Genomic DNA, 23,455 nt, shown 5'->3' with positions numbered 1-23,455 from the left:
GTAGTTTCACTTTAGCTTCAGTCAAAATGCTATTATATAATTGGTTACGGCAATAAGGATTTCCCTAAACTTCCTACAGCAACACTAGATGAATACTATCTTCATTCTTCACCAGTGGAATGCCAACACTGCTATAAAAAGCTGTGCAGAACATATACCCTCTCTCTCTACCAAAAATCCGTGACCTTAAAATGCAAGCCTCAAGAAAGGTGTGTGTTCAAGCATGGCAAACTATACAGTGCTAATATGACAGATTCTTAATACTGGGTAAGTTAAGTGACAACGATTGTTCCAAGCACCAGGATCAGGGTACAGGCAATGCATCTACCAGAGAGGCTACAGTTTGATGATTGGTAAGAGTTACTGCACTTTATTTTCAGAAAATTAAGATCCTTCGGTACTTTAAAAAAATCATTTTTAAGTAAAGGAACAAAATGGAAGAAGAACCACAGACAAGAGAGAGCTTAAATTTGTGTGATATTAAAAGATAATAATACAATGTAGTTTACCCTAACTCTACAGGAACAATGACCCAGGCTGTGGTCCTATAACCGAACTTTTTTTTTTTAATTTTCACCTGAAGAAATGATACTTTAGTCCTAGCACTATAGGTAATGAGCACACAGCAAGAGGAGAGAGCTTGAATTTATCAAACACAGGATCAAGCAAAAATAAAAGTCACTTCCGCTAAGGGAGAGGCTGAGTTCTAAGCACACAAGCCTGGTTTCTACCTTGCATTGTCTGACCTCTCTGTTAGGGCTTCGGCTCTCTCACTTCCAAGGACAAACCTGAGAATTTCCAGCTGAACCTCAGGAGATGCAAAGCATCATTTATTGTTTCCACCTCATTCTGTTTCCTTTCCTATAGCAGAAGTTGTAAAAAATGCAAGTTATTCTCCGCCTATAGCAAATAAGGCAAGTAAAAGCTTCCTAAATACTCCTCAATCTTTCTGAACCATTCCTTCAGGGAAAAAGGAGGGAAGTTATTACTGGATCATCTCAAATTTTTCCCCACCAATTGAAGCAGTGAGCTGTTTGTTTTTTTGTAAACTCTTTCCTACCAAAGCAGCAAGGACAGGTTAGGTAAAGACAGGTTACTTTGAAGCAGTACTGACTCCAGGGTTTTTGCCGCCCCAAGCAGCGGCAAAAAAAAAAAAAAAAAGGGCGCGATCTGCAGCTCTACCACCACCGCTTCAGTCTTCGGCAGCTGGACCTTCTCTCCAAGAGGGAGTGAGGGACCCGCCACTGAATTGCCACCGAAGAGCCAGATGTGTCGCCCCTCACGGTTGGCCGCCCCAGCAGCTGCTTGCTGGGCTGGTGCCTGGAGCCGGCCCTGCTTTGAAGTCTGCTTATGATGGTACAAATAGTCATGATACAACTAAAATGGGTTGATTTTATCAAGCAAGGTGGTAGTTACAAGTAAAAGTGTTATTTGACTCACCTTAAATACACGTACCAAATTTATGCTTAGACAGCATTAACTGCAGCTTTGGAGTGAGACAGCAGATCTGAGCACACACTATTTTCTTGGTTTGAAGCACAATCCAGAAGGCATTCTCTCCCTAAGACCACCCTACTGTGCCTGTGTGCTGACAACAAGGTGTTATTTCACCATGATATAGAATGGGCACAATCAGAAGACTCATTTTATTTTTTTAAATGTATTCTCCAGTTTCATCATGAGCAACTGTCAGACCCACGTGGGCTGGAACTGATCATTGCTAGGTCTAGGCCTTGAAACAGAGAAGTTGCTTATGGGCCAACCATTTTTTAATACAGCTTTATGAGTAACTATAAGATATGTAAGCAACATGCAAGGTAACTAAACATGATTCAATCTTTTTCTTTTGGAAGAAATACTCATTCAGAAAGAAGAGACACTAATGCTTGCATATTTTCATCAAAATGTGCTGACAATCACACAGGGAACTGAAGCAAGAAGATGACAAACTGCATCAAAAGAGGAAATCCCTATGGTAATATATCAGGAGTTACGGGTTGAAAGTGTAGATCAAATTTCTTTTAGTGTTTCTTTTCATGCACAAAGATAAAACAAGAATGACATTATCAAATTAAAATCTTAAACAAAACTGATCAGTTTGAGGAGACGTTAGCTGAGCTTTTCAGTAAAAGGTGTAGAAATACAAATGTGTACATATGTAGCAAAAAGTGAAAATATAAAGTGCATATCAGAGAACAGAAGAAGTGTATAAAATGTAACTGTAGTTGAACATTTTCAGCACTGAAATACAACATCCACAGTTACATACATTATACAATTACTGTCATATTTATTATATTAACTACAATGTGTCATTTTAACATGTCCAAAACACATTAACAATATTAGAGCAAAATAAGCACAGACACTCTGAAAGAGTGGAAACCAACACTACCTCATGATGACTGAAGAGTAGAGTAGAGATAATCTTGTACAGCTAACACTTTCTCTTATTCAAAATGTTTTTTTGGCGCAGACTTCATATATTTAAATGCCTCATGGCATAGTGGATGATATTGGTCAGTTTACATAGTTTTACAAGGCACCCACTTTTGCCTATATTACCAGCTCTGAAAACTTAACAGAAAGCTTCACTGGAATGAAGTGTGACACATGCAAATATTTGTTAAGATAGAACAAATATGTTTTGTATGCTGGTTGGGACATCTTTTTAATTGAATGAAACCTGTTTTAAATCTCAGGATATAGAATCCAAAACATCCACTAAGTCATGATGGGAGGGTGGGGGAGTGGGGAGAGTGCTAAAATATCAGGCATTGATTAGAAGCTTGGTAGTCAATAATTCAGGCTGCAGCTATACCCATGCTCCCATCCTAGCGCACACACTAGTTGCCAAGGTTCTGACCACTCCCCACCAACCCACAGATTTTCCCTCAAAAGTCCAGACATACTTCCCACTGGTTATAAGAGCTAGCCAATTCAATTTAGAGCTACCTGTAACTCACTTAGAAAAAGCTGGAGGAACCTTGCAGATGAATACTCAAGTTTCCACTTCCTCATAAACGAAGCTTGTTTACTGGTAACTGAATCACCTCTAACATACTTCCTCATTTATTCTGATCACAGAATTGATTCAGTCAGTCGGCTTCCCACGTGCTTTGCATCTGTTGTTATGACTTTTCCCATAAACCACCGCTTTTCTGCATACTTTGTATTAGAACAAAAATCCTTCCCACCCTTAACCCACAAAACTCATGATGAAATTAATTTTACTTAACAGAAGTAATAGGTGAATGAATGAGTGAACAGCAAAAATAATGTCTGAAGTCTCCAGAGCTTATGAAATGAGATACAACAGTTTTGCCCAGGATGTGCATACTGTTCTATGCTACCTTGTTGAAAATTAACCAGAACAGCACTTAATTTTTCCTTTCAGAAATACACGGTTGAAAGGCAGCTGTAAAGGAGTACAGCAAAAACTTTAAGAATCACATGTAAGGAAAGCAACCTCCAGTCTCCAATCTCATCTCGCAAAAACATAAAACTGCAAGAGCAGCACAAACTTAGGCTGCTGCAACTCCCAGTTTTCAAAATCTGGCATTGCAGCAGCGCACAGTTGCATCTGATGCTTTCAGAACTGTATTGCTTAACTCCTAAGAATTCTGTGCCATACAAATGAGCCACTAAAGAAGAGAACGAGCAAAGCATGGTTGTAAATCTGCTCTGTTTGTATGGAGGCAATAACAGAAGATTTAAATAGCATGATATTTTACTACCTTTACTGTACCTTCACAATCAGCAATTTGCTTGTTAACCTTGTTGTTAGTACATTTTCTGGTACACTAAAAGTTTAACCCTAAACAAAACCACCTGCTCCTTAACTTGTAGCAATGTGATACATAATAGACCAATTCAAGATGAATCCAGGTATGCATAAGCAGATGTTGCCAACCTGTTCTTAAATACAGTACACAATATGTGGAGACCAAACTTACCCCTTTTCTGGGGCCTGATTTGACTAATACAAAAACCAGATGAAGTTCAACTCAAACACTTCAGCTGCTCTCAGGGCTCCTATCTCAGGAATTATAATAGTAAAAAAAAAAAAAAAAGTAAATGCTCAATCAAACAATCTGGCCATGCAACAAGAGAGCTCAAAGAAAGCCGAAGTTAGTTGTGTATTAAAAGGGAAGATTTTCAAAGTCACAAATCTCATTTAGGTGCCTAACTACCATTAATTTTCAAGATGCCTAGCCTCCATTTTTTTCTTTTAAAGCCACAGAGGATCCTGCTGTCCAGACTAGTTGTTCATCATATACACAACTAATCTCACCCTTTGTAAAGCAGGCACAAAATATTTAATGATTTTAAGAATAAGATGTATTGTGAACATCCAAGAGAGAAATAAGTGAACCAGCTCTGGACAAAAAATACAAATAGGCCCAAACCTGATTTACCTTTCATCGATCAGATTAATCTAACTTGAGTATCTTTTTGCCCATCATTCTTAGCAGAAATTCTGTGTGTTCCTCTCACCTCACTCTCTAAGCTCAGTGGCACTTCCCCAACATGGCAAATTATGAGGCAGAACTCAAGGGCCTGTCTGTCCAGCACATTTTTGGGGAGGCAGGGGGAGAAATCCCACTACTGCTACTTGCTGGTTCAGTTGCACTGGCAAGACCCTAGTGTAGGAAAGGCTTCCGTAGCTTCTGGAATTTTTAACTATCATGTCAATTAAACTGCTGAGAAGCCAATATATATTTGAGTCCTGCCTTGGATTCCTAGCACTAAGATTCTGTAACTCTCTTTACTACCCTTCATTAGCCCCCAAGATACTGAGAGAGAGTTGCCCATTTTCTCGGATAGACATATCTGCCTGACAATTTTTTTTTCCGGTTCCCCAAGGAGATAGAGATAATTTGCTTGCCCACAAAGAGACACACTTAGATATCTATTTAGACAAAGTCCAAAAGTCTGATTTTGTAAACACCAGCGTTCAAAAGAATAATTGTTAATAGAAACATTTACATGTATTTTTTTTTATTTCAAGGAAAGTCATTTGTTTGGATGTAGCCATGCCCTTGAAATGTGAGCAACCCAAGCAGAGCCTCACTGTTTGTGCTAGTGAATGAAAGAAAAAAGAAAAGATCAGAAAGGGAAAATGAGTAGAACAAAACTGAAGCCAGCTAGCCTGTTGAATGAAGTGCAAAAATAAATAAAGAGAATATAGTAAACGATAAAGAATACATTTGATTTAGTGGCCACAGGTTTAGAAGGTTGATATCCATCTGTGATAGATGTAAGCATTAAAATGCACCTATAATGAGATGGGTATTTGCTATGACCATAAGCACAAGTCAGGTAATTCTATGCAATGATGGGCAATTACACTTTTGAATATGTGAATGTGATCACAGGTGAACTTTTGCACACTAACATCTAGCTTCCAAGTTTCCCTCCCCCCCTTTTGAAAGCATGCTGATTTAGCATATATTTCTTTGTGGTACGTTGCAATATAACCTCTAGTAATGTTACGAGACCATGGACAGAAAAATTTAGGGTGAATATCAAGAAAAAAAACTTCTAAAATTTAGAATTAAAATTAAAAGCTAAGGAACAGTCTCACAGGGGAAATGGTGGAAGTTCTAGCACAGGTCATTTAGACTTGAGTATCTGAAAAATATATTGTGATGAACAATCCCATAAGGAACAGGAATTCACAAAATGAATGAACAGATCTTTTCTGTCCCTATTTTCTAGGAACCTATGGGAGAAAGCACAAATGGTCTTTACTGCAAGTGAAAAAAAATTAATATTCATTTGATTTTTTGTTTATTGGTACAGGTAAGGCAAGTCAATTTTTCAAAAATGGGTACTGGAGAGACAAGATATAACAACAATTAAAATATTTACAGAGTAATATCTTTATATACATAACAGTCCTTGGAAGATATTTTTCTCTGAACTCTGCCCAAAGGTCATCTTGGTGGCTGCCATCAGCATTCTCCTAGCTTGAAAAGAAACAATGTCCTGCTAGAGTCTGATAATTCTGAATGGTGATGAATTTAAATAAGGCTGTCACATCTGCCTTGATCTCTACTTTCATTGCATTGTAGCTGTAGATTTATTAAGTGATGCATTCAGAATTTTTAAACAGACTACATTTCTAAAGGCATACTTTTGTTGCTATTAAACAAAAGATGAATATATTTTCTTGTTCAAGGACATGGTAAGGCTTTGTATTTATGGTCTCCAAAAGCAAGTCAAAAATCTAAGCCTCCACAGTGTTTTTGTCAAGTTTGTTTTACGTTTAGTGGCAAACTTGCAATGATCCTAGTTTTTAAATTCAGTTTCTGCTTTCAAAAAAAGTTAATTTTATGAATACTGAAAAGGTATGAAACTAATTACTGAACTTTTAGTATTAGTATTTAGTTTTAAATGATACTAAAGTTAGTACTGTCTTCTTCTGCATTTTATAAAATTCTGTAATGTACACAGTACCTCTGCAATACAAATCATTTCACAATCTTCTAAAGATGTTGATAAATATTCTCTTGACACTTATCAGTGTAGAACAGTATGTTTTTATTATTTATTTCTGTGTTTATAAATATATCCTAACACATATCACACCAAAGACGAAAAACATTTACACATGTAATGATCCCTTTCTTCGTCAACACATATATGTCAGATGAGTTCTAGCTGGCATCTGACTTGACAGATGCCACCAGATACCCAAGTTCACCCCTAAACACAAGAAAACAAAAAACTAGCAACGAGCTTTGAGGTAACCAAGAAGGAAGGAAGAGAATGGGTTTACCTAATGATTGTACTCAGGAAGCAAAGACAACTAGCCATATCAGATAGAACCAGACCAGTGCCATGCTAAGGTTCTGACAACATACATCCTGACCTGCAGTACCCTCACATTAATTCCTTCACCTAGACAAAGCCAACCAAAGAATGGTTACAGATATTTCATTCTGCTAATCAAACAAGATCTCCAACAAATGTTCATGCCTTGAAAGAACAAGATACTTGCCCAACCAAGATATCTGGTCTTCCTATTCAAAACAAGAAGTAAGCACATCTCCATATGGCCAACATCCATGTTTTATTTTCAATTATTTCGAACGGCATCCCATTCAGCAAGACCATGAATAGGTTCAAAGTTGTAAAATGTCGCTACCGAGGCTATATTTGTACAGAAAAAGAAAAAGATCACAAGACAGACAAGACTTGGCAGGAGAGCAGAGTTATTAAAACACTCTCTTTGAAAAACTCGCTAGTTTTTGGTGACAAATATCTTCAGGTATGTCACCATGTCATACCTCCATACTAGATTGTACGGCTTTTCCTACCATGCTCTATTATTTCAAAAAAGTCCATTTTTCATAAGCCATAATGGCAAACTTCACAGAGGATATTAAATTTCATACACAAGCATTTAATGGCCATCAACCACCAAACAGTATCTCACAAGATGTTAGAAAGGTTTCAGTATGGTTCTGTAAACACACAGAATTTCCACTCACTCTTTAGCTGCTTCTTGGATTTATTTATTTTAATTCAAAGAATCAAAGAATTATTTGTTCAAAAGCACACACACACACACATATACAATAAAAGCAAGCAACAAATATTCTAGAACTTGTATTGTAAAACAGATTTTAGGTTTGCTTCCAGGTAGATTGATTTTAAAATCAGAAGGGACCATTAGGATCATCTAGTCCAGGGAGCAGCAACCTTTGACACGCGGTCTGCCAGGGTAAGCATCCTGGCAGGCCGGGCCGGTTTGTTTACCTGCCGCATCCACAGGTTCAGCCAATTGCGGCTCCCACTGGCCGCGTTTCGCCGCTCTAGGCCAATAGGGGCGGTGGGAAGCAACAGCCAGCACATCCCTTGACACGCGCCGCTTCCCCATTGGCCTGGAGCGGCGAACCATGGCCAGTGGGAGCCGGGATCAGCCAAACCTGTCCCAAAGGTTGCCGATCCCTGATCTAGTCTGATCTCCTGTAGAACACAGGCCAGAGAATTTCACCCAGTAATCCCTGTTCTAAGACCAAGAACACCTGGTTGAACTGGAGCATATCTTTCAGAAATACATCCAATCGTAGATTTCAAGTCATGGAGAATCCACCACTTCCCTTTAGTAAGTTGTTCCAGTGATTAATTAGACTTACCATTAAAAAATCTGCACCTTATTTTCAGTAGGAGCAGTGAGTGGCACATAAGCAGAGGTATCATCAAAAGAGGGAAGAGATTCTTTTTTTGTTGCATTGTTTTGTGCCAAACAGCCCTTTCATGGTCCCCCATTTTTCCAGAAGTTGGTTCCAGCAGAAGTAAACTCTTGCCTCTAACATATGATGAGACTTCCAGATGACAATCGCATAGAGCTTTCCTTTTATGATCACTTGGAATATTGCACATAGGAAAGGTCAGACACATGAAATGCTCTTTTTCCATATGACACGAATTGAAGTTTGGTAGAAACATTTCCTAGCTTTAAAAATCTGCCTTGACATTTTACATTCCATGTATAAATATGGAAACTCTTGCTTTAAAATCTGCCAGTCTTGTCTACACATCTGGCTCCTGCAGGGCAAGCAGGGTGGCAAAGCCTGCCTGCCTGGAGGGAAATTATACCATTTAAGAAGCAGAGGAGAGAAACAAAAATGTCAGCAATTTAGAAGAAATAGGACCCATCCCATTAACCCCTTCTCTGCTATAGGAATTCTATTAACAAATACATATCTAGATTTTGACACCACCAGCAAAAATCCTGCAGACCTTTCATCCTTGACTTATTAAGGGGTGGGTGTCAGGTCCCACTTGTCTAGATTCTTGAATCCCCCTCCTCCTCACCCCCATCTGCTGCACCCCAATACTTTTTCCTCCTGAGGCAATTGCCTGCACTGAGAGCGAGGGGTGTGTGTGGTGGTGGAAGGAAACAAATTTAGAAGAAAGGAGAAACACTGAGCAAATCACTACCTCCCTGTGTCTGTTTCCCCATCTGTAAAACTACGATGATGATACTGCCTTCCCATGTAAAGTGCTTTGCACTCAAATGAAAGTTGCTATGTAAGTGCTAGGTATTAATTAATTATTATTATTATTAACCAGCCCTCACTCAAGAAAACAGCAGTTTTCTTTGGGAGATCTGTATCCCCTTTCACTAACAATTGCTCTGATCAACAGGCTCAGGATAAAGAAGCACAAGAGCAGTCCAGCTGACTGTAGTTTAGGATTTACTCCCACACCTGCCTCTTGTACTCTCATTTCTCCCCCCTCAGTGAGAACACTCACATCATGCCTCTCAGGCTCCTCCTTGTATGTGCCATAAGAAAACAAAATAATAAATAATAATAATAATAATTAATAATAATCTGAATTTCACACTTTTACTTAGCTTGTGTGTTCCAGTAAATGAACAACATAATGTTTTCTGCAAAATCAACAACAAGCAATGAAAATAATACAGTGTTATCGGCAGCTATTAATGAACAGGCAATGCACATTTCACAATGTGAGTGACTCTGTTGTCACGAATTAACCTAACCACAAGAAGAAATGCTGGTTTAGTTGATTCAGGAACTTCAGTGAGAAAGAGGGGGCCAGTCCCCAGTGCTATTTCCAAGTAATTCCCCTGTGAGTGTGACACAGAGATCAGGGGCATATGATTTCTAGGTATTTCCTCTTATACTCCAGGTTAGTGAGTTCTTTCCACACAGCTCAGGAAAAAAAAAAATCAGTGGTTTTGGTGACTGGTGAAACAAGTCACAGGAAAACCTCACCTTTGTTGTGATAAGGCCCTATACAAATATTCTGTTTCTTGTCAAGAAGAGGAACAATAAACCACCTGAACACCAAAAGTATACACCGTAAAATAAAATGCTCCATGAACATGTATGGGAAGACCGAAACAATGAAATGTAAGTGTAAGAAAAAATATTTTTAGCTGAGATCAGCTACAGAAATTATCTAGATTATCCACACAACAGGAAACCTTATTATAATCATGATTAAATTAAGGGGCGAAAATAGCAGTAATCAGAAGTTTGGCTCTCTTTACCAGAAATTTTAATAAGAATTCTAGTGACAGATGATCAGCTGGTAGGATCACCCTAAAAAGTACCAAATTGAGCTAAAATATAATAAAGCCTCTGAGAAACTCAGAAACACAGGCACATCAATGAGCATAGGGAACTAACAAAAACTCAGACAACCAATCTCCCTGCAGTCAACATTGGTAATTATGGTCCTGTCCTGAACATTCCAGACCATGTGCCAATGTCCAGGGTTCCTCCAAGTCTCTCTTATATAAGCTACACTGATAGAAATTGCAGAACAAGCCATAGATAGAGCTCCATGAAGTGAGTCACAAAGCGTGGCACTTGTCAGCATCAGCACCAGGTGCTTCAGAGTTTCTAGGCCTAGGTAGCCATTCTTTGCCAAAACCTGCAAAAGTTCTTCAGAACCTTCTGAGGCAGGGGGTTGATCCCATCCTCCTGCTCAGGGGCGGCTCCAGGCCCCAGCACACCAAGCGTGTGCTTGGGGCGGCATGCTGCGGAGGGCGCTCTGCCGGTCGCCGGGAGGGCGGCAGGCAGGAGGGCTTCGGTGGAGACTTCTCACATGCTAAGCTTTAAGAATATGCTAAAAAGTGTTCACTGGGATAGGTTCATGTGGAGAGCCTAAGCAACAACTACAAAGAAAACATTATTCCATAAACACTCCACACTGCTACTGAAAATAGCACTTTTACTAAGAAATAAAAATTTAAAAGTAAAGTTACAGGGTTCAGACAGACAGATAAAAATAGGAAAAAGTACCACTGATTTCATTAGCAAAATCAAACTGGAGGTGTTGAGATTCATGTTTATTTATAGGGAAGATATAAGATACCCTTGAGATCCTGCTGAAACATGCAGGGGGAGGTTAAGAGTTTTGCAGTCCCTTTTGAAGAAACGATTAAAAGAGCTTTCACATGTACACTTGGTCATCAAGCTGACCTTTACAAACTTCTGCCGAGTCTCCTGCACAATACAGAACTGCTGGAGAAACCCATAGTTACTGAAAAGTATATTTAGGCTTTTAAATTCAATCGAATCCTGCATTCATATAACATTATTTTTGTTGCCTTCACATTCCTCGTAGTTCTGCTTTTGAAAACTGTTGCATAATGACATAATTGCATTTTATTTGTATAATCCTGTTCAATGCAATGTCTAGAGATGTAAAGGCTGATTCTTAAATTTTTCGCTGGAAGGTAGATTATGTGCCCATTAGTTAAGTCAATTAATGTCTTCCTCTTTCAAATAAAACATAATGGAACAGTGAACAGCAACTACTTTGAGTTGAGATATGTGTCATATTTATAGCTGTTAGAACTGCAAAAAGTATTAGACAGTTTACAGTCACCATTTACCCTTGTTCATGCAAGCTGTAGAAAAGTTCTCCTAGACGGGATAAAAATCACATATCCCAATCCTACATGATCATCAGGTTCTGACTACATTTCAATATGTACAGTGCACTGAAGCAGTATTTCTCAGTCAGCAGTTGCAAAAAACATTTACCAGTAGGTCTAACAGATTTTAAGTCTTGTCTAGGATATTAGTTTTATTTTTAGGATAAGATTATAAGATGAGAAACATACTATTAAGGCTTGGTCTACACTACCAACTTATGTAAGTAGTGAAATACTGACCTCACTCCCACTCTCTTGGGGAGGTGAAATACTACACTTATAGGAGAAGCTCTCCCATCAGTGTAGGTAGCATCTTCACTAAGTGCTACAATGGTGCCGCTGCAGCACTAAGTGTAGAAGCCATAAGAAAAGATGATGCCTTTAGTCAATGTTGCTCTTTGACACAGTCTTTGCCTCTCTCCATTTTTTTTTAACTGAAAGAGGTACACAAGCTCTTTTTAAATTTTTCATGACTCTGCTTTCACAAACCTATTTCACAAAGAACTCAAGATAAGGTGATTACTTTCTCTTGAACAAAATCTTGCATTTAAACACAGACTGAAAAAATCCCAGCATAAAATCTCCTTCCTCCTCACCCCCAAACACCAACAGCCTATTATGTAATTTGAAGGCTATGTCACACAGTAGACTACAGATAACAACCCATTCCCTCCCACTTTAATAGCAAGTCAGCACCAAACAGACAGGGGGACAGATTCTTGCACCTTGGGTTGTCCTTTATACCTGTGCAAAATGAGGGGCGGGGGAGGAAGAGAGGGGGAGAGACCCTATCCATTCTGATTTGTTAGCATTTTCTATCCACTTTCCATCGGTGTTAGTGACTGAACAATGGAAGAGAATCTGGGCCATGTTCTTTTTCTATGTAGCTCCTACTAAACTAAATTAATTCTGTCAGATTTTGAAAAAAAGATACTAAAAGGTTGGTTGCACTAACACCTTTCCCTCTTCAGCCCCATAAGTAGATGGAGCTGGTGCAGGAATGATACCTTCACCTGCAGGGCACAGTTGCTTACCCCTCTTGTGGGTCTCCTCAATCATATGGAAAAAAAAAGGGGGAGGGGGAGAGTGGCCTCTCACAATCTACCGTTCAGTGTGAAGGTCACAAATGGCAGCTATCCTTTCATGCACAATAGGCAACTCTCCCCAACGTTTTCTTTGTCTGCCACTCAGTCACAGCTCCTTACATGTGGTGTAAGGTATTCATTATTCAACCCCTGCTCTAAAACTGACGCCCCCTTCTCTCTGAAACCTGTACTGAGAACTCAGGTTGTTGAATCATTTTACACAGCTGGGTAATTAATTATGCCTATTGTAGTCACATCAGCACTATTACCCCAATTAATTCAGTACTTCCCATGCAAACAGATCAGACTGCTGAGGACACAAATGGAACATTTATAGTTAATTCTTTCAGAGGCTTGTGTTACAACAAGCATAACCACTTACAATTACCACTAAAACAAGTCTCTGAAATGTTTTTACAGTCTCCGCCCTTAAAAGCCATTACTGATTTGAGAATTTTTAAAAATTCCCCCAACTGAACACATTACTATCGAATGCCAACAATGAATTTAGCACTGTATGAAACAAAGTATGGTATTGTCCTAAAGAGTTAACCTCAAATGAGGTTCAGCAAAATTGAAAATTCTTTAAGGTCTTTACAACTTCATACATTCTCAAATTCACTTCACCATGTGCACAGAAACAATTCTTACATTTAAAATAAAAATAAGGAATAAACACACCTAAAAAGTCTTTTCAAGTAAATAAGTAAGCCAAATTTATTTTAAAAGATTTCAAAAGAAAAAAATGTCAAATCCTCTTCTACCTCCTTTTCAGAAGGTGGTGGTCTTTCTTTTTCTAAATACTTTGCTACCAGTTTCATTTGCTCATCTCCCAATCTGACCATTCTCTGTCTTGCATTTTGGAAGGCTGCCCTAGTTCTTCATTCCCAGGTCTTGTTGCCAGGGTTGCAGATACACAGCCAAATCCTGTTGAAATGTAGGTCTTTGGAGGGGGTACAAAGAGTTTCATTATCTTTTCTCAGTGCTCACAATCAATCAGAATAGAACACTCCCCCTGATAGCCCTCGCCCAAAAATCCCAGCCACTCAATCATGACTATTTACATATGAACAGTCTCGCAGGGAATCCAGCCCCCTCAACTAGTTACATGTGTCTACTGTAGGTTATTCCAAGTTAGAGGAATGCTCTTCAGAATCTGTTCACCAGATTACACACAGTTTCATGGGATGTTCATGTAAAATCAAATAATTTTTAAAACTGGGACATGATTTATTTTTAAGCACCACCAAGTTTAAACTCAGACTTGTATTTTAGACCAGTGACTAAGGCCTTCAGAAGGTTCTAATTTGGAAGAGAAAGTGTGGCCTTCCATTTCAAATTCCTGCTCTTTTAAAGCAGATAGATAAGAATGAATATCAGTGAAAACAGATATAAATGAAAGAATGCAAGAAGAGGCCTCTGGTCAATTATCTTCACATAAATATGATACAACTGAATCACACATTATCTACTGTTGGGGATTTGATGCTGATTCACACCACTACAAGACAACAAGAGGTTACTAAAAGCACTGATCCAGTATATTATTTTAACAAATGCAATCAAGTGTCTTCATTGCTGCCATTAACAAAGGGGAACGAACCATAGTGTTTTATAATGTCATTACAATTAGTTTTTGCACAGACAGTATCTCTTCCAGATTCCATTCTTAAAGTATCAATAGTGGGAGAGAATTTAGAACTTTTATTCAAAGGAGCCAAAAAACTTTTCAGAAAGACTTTAGAACAGGGGTCGGCAACCTTTCAGAAGTGGTGTGCCAAGTCTTCATTCATTCACTCTAATGTAAGGTTTTGCGTGCTAGTAATAAATATTTATGTTTTTAGAAGGTCTCTTTCTATAAGTCTATAATATATAACTAAACTATTGTTGTGTGTAAAGTAAATAAGGTTTTTTAAATTTTTAAGAAGCTTCATTTAAAATTACATTAAAATGCAGAGCCCCCCCCCAGACTGGTGGCTGGGACCTGGGCGGCATGAGTGCCACTGAAAATCAGCTTGTGTGCCACCTTCGGCACGCGTGCCATAGGTTGCCTACCCCTGCTTTAGAATGTGCTTTATACCATGCTTTTTTGGCCATGTCTAACTGTCACAATTAGAGATGACATTACACTGATTTATCATCATGCCCATATTAGGCCCAAGTCCCGCAATCATTTCTATGCCAATGCAGACCTTTGATGCAGACCCAGTGATGAAATGAGGGTAGACACATGCATGGAATTAAGTGGCAGGCTGCAACTCTTAGTAAACTTTAGCACAGGGGCGGGGCACTATCCACCCATCACCCCATTCTCCTATACCAACACATTTAATGGGTTCCAGTGCAGGGGTTACAGGGCTCCTTACCATATAAATCCTTACACAGGGTAGGCTCTCCTCAGTCTAACCCCCAGGACTCAGCTCTCTAAGTCCTAGAACCCTCTCCCCACAAGGGGGACAGAGGGTGAAGAAGGGTGGGGACCTCAGCCCACAATGGCCAGAAGGTCTGAGCCTATCCCAGGAGCCGAAGGCCCATCACCAAATCCCAGGTCTTTTACCACCGGGAACAATTCATTTTATCCTTTTAATGGCTCTGGAAACCAGACACAAGTTGTAACCAATTAACAATTCAACCCAAATACCTGCGGTAGGTACCAAGCACATTCCTACTTAACCTCCTGTGGCTTGAAGGTACTGCAAGGAAAGCAAAAAACTCCCTGGTCCTCTGACAATTGCCCCATAGGAGAAAAGGTTTCTTCCTGACATCCAAATGGGCAATCAGATAGACCCTCAGCACCCGAGGCTGGGTTCCCATTCCTAGGTCAGGTGGGCTGCTGAAACGGAGCCGAAAGGCACGCACATAATTCACATCTTCCGCAAATTTCTTTGCTTCCCCGCAGAAAAACAACTTTCTGACAGGGAAGCTGCAAGAGCAGTCATGCACCCCTCCCTAGCAGCGTGGGCACATCATTTCGGGGCAGGGGAAGACAGGACTGGCTCTTCCCTGCAAGGAGCAGCTGGGGCTAAATCAGACCCACCCCCAGAAACCTCCCCTGGCTGCAGGAAGCTCCACACACCCCATTTCTGCTCCCATAACTCCTCAGCCGCAGGAGGAGGGAGTCACTGTATGGGGAGTTGCTCCCCATTCACCCAACTCCCATGCATCCGGACCACCCCATACGCAGACTTCCCCCCACTGAGCCTCACCCCCCACCCTGCACCCAGAACCACCCTACCTAGCCTCCCACGCCCAAACACCCTGCCAAGCCTCACTCTCTGCATCCAGAGCCCTCCTGCACCCAGACCCCCCACTCAGTCCTCCCCCTGCACCCAGACCCCCACGCCAGGCCACACCTCCTCTGCATCCGGACCCCTGCTGAGTCCCTTCCATCTGCATCTGGATCCCCACTCCTGCACCCACTCAAACCCCCATCCCAACAAGCCCCATTCCCCTATACCCAGACCCCCTCTGCTGTGCCCTCCCTCCACCTTCACCTGGACCCCCCTGCAGAGTCCCATTCCCTCTTCACATCCAGATCCCTTCCTAGCCCTGCCCCCACTAAGCTGCCTTTACCCAGACTGCCCCACACAGAACCCACTCACCCTACACCTAGATCCCCCACACTAAGCCCCTCTACACTTGGATCCTGCTGGGCTGAGCCAGCTTGCCCCATACCTGGATCAGGGTCCAGGGCTGGGATGTGAGAGAGACTGTCCCTCTCGCTTGCTATCTTCGTGTGACTGGCATGGAAGGGCAGGCCTGGCTCTTGCGCTGCAACAGGCTCAGGGTGCAGCCCCACCACTGAGTTCGTGTCCAGGGGGCCGGCGCTGCAGGGTGATCTCCCACCTCCATGAATCCAGTGGCCTTTGCTCCCCATTGCCACGCTGGAGCCTCCATATTTATTTATTGCCAAATAAAATACTCATAATTTTACAGAATTTTAAAATATTGTACACAGATTTTTTTTTTTTTGGTGCAGAATTCCCTCAGGAGTAAAATAGGCGAAGTAGATCTGTCCGCACAGGTATCACTGAGAACCCCAGTGTTCAGAAGCTTAGTGGGAAACAATTAAAGGTGCAGGGCAACGATGGTTTAGAGGATGTTAGAGAAAACAGTCAGGTGGATAAAGGTGGAAGAAAGGGAAGGAGTTGTCACCTTACAGTAAATTGGGAAGGGTGGGGAGAGATTTTGAAGTAATTTAGGAGACTAATGAAGAGCTACAGGTGCAAGGGAATCATCATACCTTTAAACTGGAGAATAGAATAATTATTGACAGCACAACATTTTTATAGACTGCCTGATCTGAAAGTACAACAGCATAATGAGGACTGGACAACAAATCTATTTTTTTTTGTGACATGCACTATTAATAATGAGAGACTAAGCATCCAGAGAAACTAACTCATTGAGAAATAAATAAATCAAGCAATAATTGTGTACAAGGTGCAGGACTGCAGCCTAATACAATACAGGATGAGAATACATGTAGTCATGCCTCAGTGAAGTTTATAATTTTATTTACCAAGCCATGGTCAACATCAGTGTAGAGGAAAACAAAAAAACAGAAAACAAATACAAAAATTATCAGTGACATGAAAGGCCAACCTACATTTCAATATTAGGTAGCCCAATCAGAGAAGCTGCAGTGTTCTGATTTTTGTAGCAGGCTAAGATGTTCCGAAAATGACATTAATACCATGTATTCAGCTAGAATACATAGGAGTTAAAAATGCCTAGACAGATGAATAAGGAACTTCCAAAAATAACTATGAGGCAAGTTTATGGACCTAAACATCAAACAAGTGATATTATGGGATTGTTTAATATATAACACAAGAAGCTGAATGTGATTTTAAAGAGCTCGAGGCAGGTACATTTTATAATTATACAAGATTATAAAATGGAGGGAAAGGAACATAACATCTGAAAAGGAAATTCAGAATGCAGAACACTTGAAAACTTTATTGAAATTATTTTGTTCACTTTTAACGTGGAAAACAGCACTATAACGTAACAAGAAATTTTTACAAAATAAAAAAGGCACTTGAAAAGGAAAAAGGAGTGTCTTTTTAATTTTAAAGGGCCACAAAATCTGAAAATGTCATTTTTTAGGATAATCATTGTGTAACTGAATTTATACAAGGTCTCTTCTACTATGTACTAGAGCCAGACACAAACAAGTAACTTTCAGATTACCTTTTTGACAGGGGATTTGGCAGGGAAAGAAGAATCAAATCACCAAGCAAATGTATTTTTTATATTTTCTACAAAGGTTAAGTTGTATTTAAAATGTGCAGACAAACTTAAAAAAATTTTTTTTTTAAAATTACACTTCTATCTGAAATTTGTTTTATCATCTACTTCTCTTACAAGTGACATCTAAAAGTACTGTTACTGAAATGTATTAGAGGAAAACCTATTTAGCTTTTACCAGTTTATTTTGCCAGTTTTAAATTTTCTTCTGTGCATTTAGGCAGCTCCCCTTGTTATTTGGGTGGGCTTTTCCACACAGCATCAGGGTGAACAACAAAAACAAATAATAAATATGATTGTAAAGCCACCAAAAATTGATAGTAGGGCTCAAGGTCAGGTGAATGCTTGGAATTACTTTAAACTTTTTTAGATTGTAAGCATCTGCAGCAGGAATAGTTACTTATTATGAATATCACTGTAATTTATTGTGCCTTGCAAAATGGAGTCCTGATTTTGTTAAGGCATCTAAGCACTACTGCAATGCATCAGAAGTAAACAAAAGTAAAAGTCATTTTTAAACCTTGACTAGATGTCAAATTGATCATGGATACAAATTTTCAAAAGCGGGTACCTGACTTAGGAAAGGCCTGTTGACTTTCAATAAGACATAGGCTCCGAAGTGCCTAAGTCACTTTTGAAAATTTTACCTCATGACTCCTTTAAAGAATTAAGATAGCATGTCTGATGTAGGCCAGTTGCTTTTTATCGTTCATCAGGACTAAGGACCCAATTCAGCAAAGCACTTAAGTATGTGGATAGTCCTGTATATGGCATTAGTGAGACTACTGCAGGAATACTGCAGTGTCAAGTTCTGGTGTCCACACTTTAAAAGGGTCATTAACAAACTGGAAAGGATTTAGAGAACAGCTACGCAGATGATCTGGAAAACGTGCTTTACAATGAAAGACTAAAGCTCAATCTATTTAGTTTATCCTAGAGAAGGTTAAGAGGCAACTTGATCATTGTCTATACATACCTACACAGAGAAGAGATTTCAGATAACAGACTGCTCTTTAATCTGAGGGCAGGTCTACACTACGGGGGAAAATCGATATAAGATACGCAACTTCAGCTATGTGAATAACGTAGCTGAAGTTGAAGTATCTTATATCGAATTACCTACCGTCCTCACGGCGTGGGATCGATGTCCGCGGCTCTCCATGTCGACTCCGCTACCGCCGTTCGGGTTGGTGGAGTTACGGAGTCGACAGGAGCGCGTTCGGGGATCGATATATCGCGTCTAGATGAGACGCGATATATCGATCCCCGAGCAATCTATTGCTACCCGCCGATACGGCGGGTAGTGAAGACGTACCCTGAGAGATCAGGTGGGTGAGGTAATATCTTTTACTGGACCAACTTCTGTTGGTGAGAGAGACAAGCTTGCGAGCTTATGCAGAGCTCTTACTGCCCAGACCGGATGAAGAGCTCTGTGTAGCTCGCAAGCTTGTCTCTCTCAGCAACAGAAGTTGGTCCAACAAAAGATATTACCTCACCCACCTTGTCTCTCTAATATACTGGGCTGCTACAACAACACTGCTCTTCAATCTAGAAGACAAAGGCATATCAAGATCCAAAGGTTGTAAACTGAAGTTAGACAAATTCAGGCTAGAAATAAGGTGCAACTTTTTAAACAATGGGGGTAATTAGCTGTTGGAATAATTTACCTAAGGATGAATTGGAATCTCTACTACTTGAAGACTATATATCAAGGTTGTGTTTTTTCTGAAAGATATGCTCTAGCTACTTGGAAAAATCCCATGGCCTGTGCAATAAAGAATGTCAGACTAGACAATCACAATCATCCTTCCTGGCCTTAAAAGCTATGACTACATGAAATCTATGAATAAGTGCTTTGCTGAATCAGGGCCTAACTGCTTGCCCTTAGCAGCTTTACCAGAGCCGGATAATGAGCCATTCAAATGCCTTCTAGTGTATGTTAATGACAGCTGATCAAGGAGGAGAAAAGGAGAGATGGATAGTAGCATATTCTCTGTGGGCACAGAGGTTTCCAGGATGAAAATAACTCATCCACCATTAAATTAGGCTGCTGGGATTTTGAAGACAGGAAGGGAGAAAAATCAAGCAAGAGGGAAGAAATAATGAGGAAGCCAAATTAAAATAAACAACTTGATCTAGTAGTCTTTTCCACCATCTATGAAGTAAATGAAGGCAAACTGTAAGTTATTGTTTTCCCTCTAAGCAGCCATTGCTAAAAATACCATACTGATATAAAAAACAATTATGGAGACGCTAACCAAAACTCCTCCACCAAATTCCACTTTTGCTCAAATCTGTAGCCTATATGCAGTAAGAGAGAGATTTTCATTGGCGTCATGTCAACTCTCTAGTACATGGTGTATAAGCTATTTGAATCTGACATACAACACATGTTCAAAAACTACCCACACTATGTATCAACTACCCATAATATGTATCAAGATAATTAAGGGACCATATTTTACAGTATCAGAAAGAACTCTAGGATTTTAGGTTCAAAGTTGACGCATAGAAATCAAACAGTACATCCTCAACAACTCGTGATAAAGCCTACTAACACTTTCCACATAAATCTCCCGGGAAACAGGATGCATGAATTCAAGACATTAACTTTCAGACTTCTCATTACAGAAGGCAGTCGGCTCTGGGTATCATGCACCATCTCGTCTTAAGAGAACCCTCATTATTAGTGCTGATGTAAGCCTGAGATACTTTCCTTGTTTTTCCAGATTTTGTGGCTTAATTATAAAGAACAAAAACTTTTACTCTTCTGAACATGAATTTCAAACATCAACTTGACAGCAAAAAGAGCAAAGGACTAACAAAAGGCAGGAAACATGCACAATTCTGTCAGGATGTTTTTTCACACTGCACTAACAGCTAGATATTTTAAGATATAGAGAAGGGGAAAGATTATGGCACCATAACTGTACCTTCATTAAGGACATGCATCAGCCATACAAGTTTCTGATCCATCCCAAGGATACTCTTATGTCCTTATGAATATATAAAGTAAATCCTGTAGTGCCTCAGGAAACACTGTACATGTCTTAAAATGTAAGAGCTATGGTAAAAATATGAAATGATGATGGCCAGCTGAGTGAGTCTCTGTGGTCACTATTTACAGCTAGATTCATTGAAGCTAATGTAGGGATATGTTAATTACACATACTTGCTCCAGCAAAAAAGTCTCTTATCCTACAAGAAGGATCCCCCATAATATACAGGGAAGACTGCGTGTGTTGAATCTGGATTTCTCTCATCTTCTCTAAAATGCCCCCCTTCCTACATGTTGCACAGTACTGTCCTCATGTAAGCAGCCAGAAACAAAGAAAGTTTACAGCTGGTTTCCACCATACCAGTTTCCTTACTGGTGGACTTCATGTTTTAGTTTTCCTCTACCACCGTTTACTGAGTGAATCCAGCTCTTACAGTGCTATGTACTCTGAAAAGTGACAATGACATAGTGGCAAAGAATCCTGTGGCACCTTATAGACTAACAGAAGTTTTGCAGCATGAGCTTTCGTGGGTGAATACCCACTTCTTCGGATGCAAGCAGCATCCGAAGAAGTGGGTATTCACCCACGAAAGCTCATGCTGCAAAACTTCTGTTAGTCTATAAGGTGCCACAGGATTCTTTGCTGCTTCTACAGAACCAGACTAACACGGCTACCCCTCTGATAAATGACATAGTGGAGTTCCACATTTATGGTTCCCTCCACAATTACTCCCCAACACACACACACCATGATTCTGTATCAGTTATGCTCTATTTATAAATATTAACAAAGAAATCTCTAATTCACAGTTCCTCAAAGTCACGCTGGGTTCTTTCCTGGTCATACATAAGAAGCTGACATGAGTTACTCAACTGCATATTTGCTACAATTGAGTAGGACCAGGGTTACTGATGCATAAAACAAGACAGAAACTCATTTTGTGTGAAAAAATATTTAGTAAGATGAGTAAATTTGAGATGGAGTAACTGAAACAAAGCAAGCATGAAACACCACAACACTGTGTTGAGTCACTTTTGAGATTACAATTATATTTTAAATACTATTTAGCAGAAATTAGACCTATAGGGAAGAAAGTCATTATCCAAAAAATAAAGCCAAACAAAAATAAAAATGTAACAGTATTACTAAAGTTAGCAAAGAAATGAAACAAGCAACATCTCATTCTACCTAGACTCTTAGATATAACAAGCACACTGATCTGTTCCAATTCAAACTTACAAATAATAAACCAACAGCTAATCGGGATCCTCAGAAAACTCTTCACAAAAAGATCAGTTTTTGTCTCCCCGAGTCACACATCTTTCCGACAGGCATGTTAACAGCACCTTGTAGGTCTCTCCCCCCATTTGGGCTGATTTATTGCTTTAATTTTGTAATTTTTTTCTGATTTCTCGATAAAAAATCACAACATATGCACTACTAATTTTATGCACACTGTGTTGAAGCTAAAACCAAAAGAAGTTAGCCCCTGAGACTTAAATTTGAAAAAAATATGCATTAGGAAGGAAAAAAGGAAGATTTCAGAATCTGAAACTATGCAGACTTTTCTATGGAGGTACCCATGCATGAACACTACTGTGAATACACTCTTACATTTTAGCCAAGTGCTTTTGGCAGCAAGAATGAATTACAGAATTGCTGCAGAAGCATTTGGTGCTAGAAGCGAATGAAAAAAAGGTTTCCTTGATTAAATGCCTTTAAGCTTTGTATATATTTTTCATTTTTCTCTTCCAAAAAGTTCATTACAAGAGACAGAGTTAAAGGGAAATCACTAACTAGAAAAATCACATTTTCTTCTGAAACTTCTGTACCTATTATTGTAACAAGTAATCCTGAATAACAGAACAGCAAGATCTTTTTTCCTTTTTCAGTCTACTCTGTGCTTTTGTCAGCACTTGCTATAGAGTCACTTTCATGATTTTATAGATTGCCACTTGCACTTCTGGTCTCATGCACTAATAATACAACAACTTCACTGTCACGCACTTTTCTGAAGCTTACATGAAAACTTGTCCCTAGGCTCTGCCAGAGGCTGTCTACCAGTTATAGCAATGGCAAAGCTGAAACTAAACAGACAAGAGGCAGGTGCATTCTTCCTTTTCATGAAGGGATGGACAAGACCAAACATGCTTGGTATTGTCAACCTTAGGTTCACCCAGAGTGCTTTCTAAAATCCATCAGTAGGAATTCAGGAATTTTTTTTTATAATTTTTAATATTTTTGGAAGGGTGATTTAATCAGAAAAATACTGAACAGTATATGACTGAGTATCCAAGTCAGCTGAAGGTGATATGACTTGTGAATGCTGCTATGTAAGATCTGGGCATCAGCAAGGAATCCAAGTCTTAAAGGACATACACAGAGGCCTGGAACTTGTTTGTTTGATATACACAAATATTTCTGTTAGATGTCTATCTTTGATAAATACACACGATAGCAACAAATGTTTTATTAAACACGTGAGTCCTTCCTGATGCATTTCCTCCTCTTCTCACTCTCCAGTTCAATTAAGTAAATATTCATTGTTGAATTTCAGCAGCTAGCATATGAACTGCTAAGGTAAAATTCTAAAACAGTACAATGAAATGATGTTTGGATATGTAAAAACATAAGAATGGCCACAATGGTCCAGCTAGCCCAATTTCCTCTCTTGCAACAGTGGCCAG

At 39.5% G+C, this 23,455-nt stretch overlaps 1 protein-coding gene across 2 annotated transcripts in view; it reads right to left on the bottom strand.

The window, feature by feature from the left end:
* Positions 1-23,455, bottom strand: part of CDC42SE2 (CDC42 small effector 2) — a 116,792-nt gene that overhangs the window by 60,249 nt on the left and 33,088 nt on the right. Inside the window, exon 1 of one of the 2 annotated variants that reach the window (XM_045022314.1) lies at positions 12,466-12,558. The exons of the other annotated variant lie outside the window; for it this stretch is intronic. The gene's annotated coding sequence lies outside the window, so the exon portion shown is untranslated. Of the gene's footprint in view, positions 1-12,465; positions 12,559-23,455 lie in introns of those variants that run through there. 2 annotated transcript variants of the gene reach the window in all.

This window comes from Mauremys mutica, chromosome 6, assembly GCF_020497125.1.
Source record: "Mauremys mutica isolate MM-2020 ecotype Southern chromosome 6, ASM2049712v1, whole genome shotgun sequence".
Classification (NCBI taxonomy): Eukaryota; Metazoa; Chordata; order Testudines; family Geoemydidae; genus Mauremys; species Mauremys mutica.
This window is presented reverse-complemented; position numbering and strand designations above follow the sequence as displayed.